This window comes from Pleurodeles waltl, chromosome 1_2 (genome assembly GCF_031143425.1).
Source record: "Pleurodeles waltl isolate 20211129_DDA chromosome 1_2, aPleWal1.hap1.20221129, whole genome shotgun sequence".
NCBI lineage: Eukaryota > Metazoa > Chordata > Amphibia > Caudata > Salamandridae > Pleurodeles > Pleurodeles waltl.
The window spans coordinates 1,231,637,342-1,231,644,210 of NC_090437.1; positions in this window are offsets into that span (position 1 = coordinate 1,231,637,342).

Consider the following 6,869-nt stretch of genomic DNA (forward strand, 5'->3'; position numbering starts at 1 on the left):
TTGCCTGCATGTTGCAGTGAAATGAGTGTCCCTGAACTCTACTCCATTTTATCTTTATCAGAAGTGGATGGTACCCCAACCTTGACTGCCAACACCTTTAGTGTAACATCTCTGGGGTGTTAATTAGGAGACTAAATTGTCAGAAACCTCTTAAGGGAAAGTCTTTTTAGGCCTTGTGGCAAGCTTAGGCTCCACTCTGATGACCCTCACACACAATGCCTGCCTTTACTTGCTCCACGCAAAGCACAAGGCAGAGGATTGTAAGTACTGTCATACTTGTTTTGTGCAAAGACAAAAAGGGCTGTTCACTTTGGCTCCAGAAAATATAGGCAAAAAAGGATCCATCCTCTGGAGGCGAAGGTGAGGTCGTTTTCAGATGTCTTAAAAAGACCCAGAAAAGAGATCTCCCTTCAGAAAGCCTGTTCTGAAGTGCTTTCAAAGAAAATCCATAAGAGCCAGGAGGACAAACCTGCTGTTGAGTCTTGCCTCAGATGTAGTAGGATTAAGAAGAAATAGAGTTCTCTTCCAGGGGATCCTCATCAATAGTCATAAACATTGAATATTCCCGCCCTTGTGTGTGGACCCCGGAGCATATATAAAATACACACATATAAAGTATGAAATATGCACGAAAAATATATATAGCATTTTTAGTAGACAAATTTTCATACTAAACTCATATATACATGTGTAAAACAGCAATGCAGACTATAATCATGAACAGGCTAAAATGCTTTATTTCTATGGAGTTTTTTTTTTTTTTTTTAATAGTCCTTTTCAAAATTACAATAAGAGAAATAATATTTACCAAAGCCCCATAACTGGGCCTAGGGAAATAAGCAGCAGTAACATCAGAGAAAAAAAGAAAAAACTACATTGAAAAAACAATGGAGCATTCTTAGCCAATAGGCTGCATGCAGGTTAACACAGGAGAACCTCTATGTTCGAGGGAACCCTTAACGGTTTTTCACAATACCAGGGTGGTTCTGAGAACACATCCATTGTTCTTGCCTAAGGTGATGTTGGACTTCCACATTAACCAGGCGATATCTCTTCCAACGTTTTTCCCTAAACCTGTTACTCCGGCGGAGAAAGCCTTGCACTCCCTGGACCTTAAGAGGGTGCTCAAATTGTACCTTGATAAGACTAAGTCAATCGGTGTAGGAGGCTGGTCTGGCTTATAGTGGGTACCTTGTGGTACTTACACTCTGTGCCAGATCCAGGTATCCCTTATTAGTAGAATAGAGGTGTTTCTAGCAGCTTGGGCTGATAAAAGGTAGCTATGGCAAAGCTTAGGCTGAACTAGGAGGCATGCAAAGCTCCTACTATACCACTTATATAGCACAATATCATAAGAAAACACAATACATAGTTACTAAAAATAAATGTACTTTATTTTTATGACAATATGCCCCAAGTATCTCAGTGAGTACCCTCAGTTAGAAGGTAAGTAATATGTACACAAACCCCAAACGGGTAAGAAAAGTAATGCAAACAGTGTAGAATTACAATAGGATGCAATAGGTGAACATAGGTCTAGGGGCAACACAAACCATATACTCCAAAAGTGGAATGCGAATCACAAATGGACCCAAGACCTATGGGAGCTTGTAGAGGGTCGCTGGGACTGTAAGAAAACAGTCAGGGTGTCCAAGATACCCCACCCCAAGACACTGAAAAGTAGGAGTAAAGTACACCTACTACCCCAATAGGACACAATAGTCGTGATAGGGGGATTCTGCAAGAACCACAAACACCAGCAAAGCACTGAAGATGGATTCCTGGACCTGAGGACCTGCAAGGCAAGGGGACCATGTCCAAGAGTTGCGATAGTGTCCAGGGGGGACAGGAGCCCAGGAAACCCCGGAAGAAGGTGCAAGGAAGCTGCCTCCAGATGGAAGAAGCTTAGGATTCTGCAACAATGAAGAGAGCTAGGAACTTCTCCTTTGGATGGAAGATGTCCCACTGCGTGCTGAAGGTTGCAGAAGTGTTCTCACGCAGAAATACCGCAAACAAGCCTTGCTAGCTGCAAGGGTTGCTCTAGAGGTTTTTGGGTGCTGCTGGGGACCAGGAAGGACCAGGATGTCGCCCCTTGGAGGGGGAGACCGAGGGGGCGCTCAGCAACTCAGAGAGCCCCCACAGAAGCAGGCAGCACCCGCAGAAGTACCCAAACAGGCTCTTATAAGATTTGTGAACCGGAGCTGGCTCAGTCACAAAGGAGGGTCCCACGACGTCGGAGTCCAACTCAGAGGGTTGAGCACTGCAGGATGGAGTGCTGGGGACCCAGGCTAGGCTGTGCACGAAGGAATCCTTGGAGGAGTGCACAGAAGCCGGAGCACCTCAAATCATGAGGTACACAGGTTTGCAGCCTAGTGTGGGGACTTACCTCCACCAAACTTGGAGTGAAGGATCACTGGACTGTGGGAGTCACTTGGATAGAGGGGACCCAGAGGACCGGTGATGCAGTCTTTTGGTGCCTGCGTTAGCAGGGGAAAGATTCTGTCGACCCACAGGAGATTTCTTCTTGGATTCCAGTGCAGGGTGAAGGCAGGCGTCCCCCCAGAGCATGCACCACCAGGAAACAGTTGAGAAAGCCGGCAGTTAGCTACAATATTGCTGGTAGTCGTCTTGCTACTTTGTTGCGGTTTTGCAGGCGTCCTGGAGCAGTCAGCGGTCGATCCTTGGCAGAAGTTGAAGAGGGAAGTGCAAAGGAACTCTGGTGTGCTGTTGCATTCGTTATCTGAAGAATTCCCCAGAGGAGAGACCCTAAATAGCCAGAAAAGGAGGATTGGCTACCAAGAGAGGTCAGAGCCTATCAGAGGGTGTCTCTGACATCACCTGCTGGCACTGGCCACTCAGAGCAGTCCAGTGTGCCCCCAACACCTCTGTTTCCAAGATGGCAGAGGTCTGGGACACACTGGAGGACCTCTGGGCACCTCCCCTGGGAGGTACTGGTCAGGGGAGTGGTCACTCCCCTTTCCTTTGTCCAGTTTTGCGCCAGAGCAGGGCTGGGGGAATCCCTGAACCGGTGTAGACTGGCTTATGCAGAGATGGGCACCATCTGTGTCCATCAAAGCATTTCCAGAGGCTGGGGGAGGCTACTCCTCCCCAGCCCTTCACACCTATTTCCAAAGGGAGAGGGTGAAACACCCTCTCTCAGAGGAAATCCTTTGTTCTGCCTTCCTGGGCCAGGGCTGCCTGGACCCCCAGGAGGGCAGAATCCTGTCTGAGGGGTTGGCAGCAGCTGCACTGGAAACCCCGGAAAGGCAGTTTGGAGGCACCCGGGTTCTGTGCTTGAGACCTGGGGGATCATGGAATTGTCCCCCCAATACCAGAATGGTATTGGGGTGACAATTCCATGATCCTAGACATGTTACATGGCCATGTTCGGAGTTACCATTGTGACGCTATACATAGGTAGTGCACATGTGTAATGGTGTCCCCGCACTCACAAAGTTCTAGTGCCTGGGTGCCCATACACTAAGTAACTTGGCACCCAACCTTCAGGTGAAGGTTAGACATATAGTTGACTTATAATTTACTTATGTGCAGTGAAAAATGGCTGTGAAATAACGTGGGCGTTATTTCTCTCGGGCTGCAGTGGCAGGCCTGTTTAAGAATTGTCCGAGCTCCCTATGGGTGGCAAAAGAAATGCTGCAGCCCATCGGGATCTCCTGGAACCCCAATACCCTGGGTACCCATATACATGGGAATTATATGGGTGTACCAGTGAGAATTGGTAAATTTAGTCACTAGCCTGTAGTGACAAATTTAGAAAGCAGAGAGAGCATAAACACTGAGGTTCTGGTTAGCAGAGCCTCAGTGATAGTTAGGCACCACACAGGGAACACATACAGGGCACATACTATGAGCACTGGGGTCCTGTCTAGCAGGATCCTAGTGACACAGGGGCTAAAACATACATACATACATACAGTGAAAATGGGGGTAACATGCCAGGCAAGATGGTACTTTCCTACAATCGGACAGTCTTGTTAACTATGGACATATGAGGACAGGGAAAGCTGCTTCAAAACAAACTATTTATTGATGGATAGTTTTGTGTATTCTGACTGCTTACCAATTGGCTAACAAGCAATTATCAGCTAAACCTAAGGCTCACTGCACGGGAAAGTGGTGACTGCAGCCCTTCTTAAGAATGTATCCAGCTGCAAGATTTGCAAAGCTGCCACATGGAGATCTGTCCATACTTTTACCAGGCACTACTGTATAGATTCAGATGCCAAAACACACTCAAGTGGGTCAGGCTTATCTAAGAATTTTATTTGCATAGCATATGTTTTTTTCCTGCACTTCTATTGTTCCGTCTGCAGGAGTTTAGGATGGGCTTGCTGATCTATTCAGTGTTTGACTATTGATGAGGATCCCCTGGAAGAGCAGGATAAGTTAGTTACCTGTAAATCCTAGTTCTCTTCCAGGGGTATCCGCATCAAAGTCATTAACAACCCACCCTCCTCCCCGGAAGAGATTTTTAGAAGTGCAACACTACTTGCTGGTCTATTCTATTTCTCCTATCCACCGAAAAAAAAAGTACTGACCTAACTGTGAACCAACTGTCACCTCACTCTCACCCCTGAGGCATGGTTGGATACTGGAGGTGCTATGGGTCTTAAAAGGCACGGTGCAAAATTTTTAGTTCTGCTGTGTTGACCTGCATGCATCCTATTGGCTAATAATGCTCCTTTATTTTCAATGTCGTTTTTTTCTCTTATAAAATAGAGTGCTTACATTTTCTGTCTTCTATTTGACTGCAGAAAGTTTTTACCTTTAATTTAAGTTTTCAATTTGTTATAATAAAAAAAAACAACTCCAAGAAATAAAGCATTTTTAGCCTGCTTCTCTAAATAGGCTGCATTGACTGTTGCACATGTATGTATTGTTTGTATTGAAATTCTCTACATAACTGTTATTTTTCATAGATATTTCATACATATGTTTGTATGTGCTCCGGGGTCCCCGCACGTGAGCGGGAATATTCAGTGTTTATGACTTTGAGGATACCCCTGGAAGAGAACTAGGATTTACAGGTAAGTAACTTATTCATATACCACCTCAGTGCGCTGACTTAAATTACTTTTGTGACTTTCCCATGCCAAGAGCGTGGAGCTACAATGAGCTCTGACACAATTGCGGTTTGGTAGCCACCACTGCAGATCTTTTGTACTTCTCTCTGAGATCTGGACCATATGTTGCTGTGCCCTCTGGGACTTGAGGTCCCACTGCAGAGCCCGCATAGGCCAATGAGCATGAGTAACCAGCAAAAGGTTACGAAGCCCAACAGTCTCACTGACTGCAGCTGTTGGGCTTCAGAGGCTAAAACCTTTTTAATCATATCCTTAATATCCTGGACTTGAAATTCAGGAGGGTAGGCCCGAAACTGCACTGTCTCCAGAAGAGCTCTGATGATAGGGAAAGCCTGAGAATGGGGTCCCTTACACTGTAATCTGTTTGCAGAGAGGGGAGGACGGGATCAGTATGGAATCTGCGGCTAGGTGGTCTCTCTAACAGATAAGGCATTATTTGCTGAAATGATAGAGACTTCAAGATGCAAGTTCCTCACCTTTTGAATAGATACTCAAGCAATACTTCCCCGGAGGTGGGACTGCAAAGATAAATGAGAAAGTCCTACGGGACAGAATGGGCAAAGTGCCCATCACGACAAACAAGAGTGTCCAGGCAGTAGTTCTTTGTGAACATGTGCAGTTAGGTCCACACGGCTTCCTGACATGTCCAGGAGTATGATGCGCAAACTCAGTGGTTGTAGCCTGAGCTCTTTTGGAGTGAGTTTGTAAGCCCTCAGAGGGCAGGGGGAGGGGTATTTTGTTGCCCCATGCACAGCAGAGCTTAATGCATAGAACAATTAATCGCAAGATGGACCTTTTCTGCACTGCCTTCCTTTTTTCTTTTTTTCTTCTCCTACTACATAGCCCACGAAAAGTTGATCGTCAAACCCAGAATTCTTTTGTGTAGTCAAGGTACAACAACAACTCTCCTACTCACCTTTTGGGACCAGATGGTGAAGTGTCTCCTCCTCCTTGGAGGGATGGGGTGTAGTAAAGAAAGTAGGCGCAGTGATGTTTTGGCTTACATAGAAGAGAGTTACAAGCTTCGGAAGGAAAGAGCCATGTGTCTGGAGAACCAGCTTATTTGACAGAAGGTGGTATAAGAAGGGTGCGTTAAGAGCGCATGTAATTTGCTGACTGTCCTGGCTGATGTTATGGCAAGTAAAAAGGCAGTTTTTATTGTCCAGAGCCTAAGAGGCAATTTAGTAGAGGCTTCCATGGTGCACACAAGAAAGGTGAGGACCAGGTTGAGGTCCTACTGAGACATGATGGTGTAGGGAGAAACATATGCTGCAGGCCTTTAAGGAACCTAGTCACAAAAGGTTACTCAATCAAAAAAGGCTGATGCTGCAACTACAAAAATGCTGAGATGGGAAAGAGCTTTCCCTTATCTGTGCCCAAAGCAGAACTTTACTGAGCCAAAGGCAATGCAAACAATAGAACCGTAGATGAACGTGCAGAATGGGTGTAAGGAAATGCCTCCTTGGCATGGTTACCCCCTAACATTTTGCTCTTGCTGATGCTAAGTTTTGATTGAAAGTGTGCTGGGACCCTGCTAACCAGGCCCCAGCAACCGTGTTCTTTCCCTAAACTGTACCTTTGTCTCCACAATTGGCACAACCCTGGCACTCGGGTAAGTCCCTTGTAACTGGTACCAAGGGCCCTGATGCCAGGGAAGGTCTCTAAGGGCTGCAGGATGTCTTATGCTACCCTGGGGACTCCTCACTCAGGACAGGCACACTGCCTCACAGCTTGGGTATGCTGGTGGGGAGAAAATGACTAAGT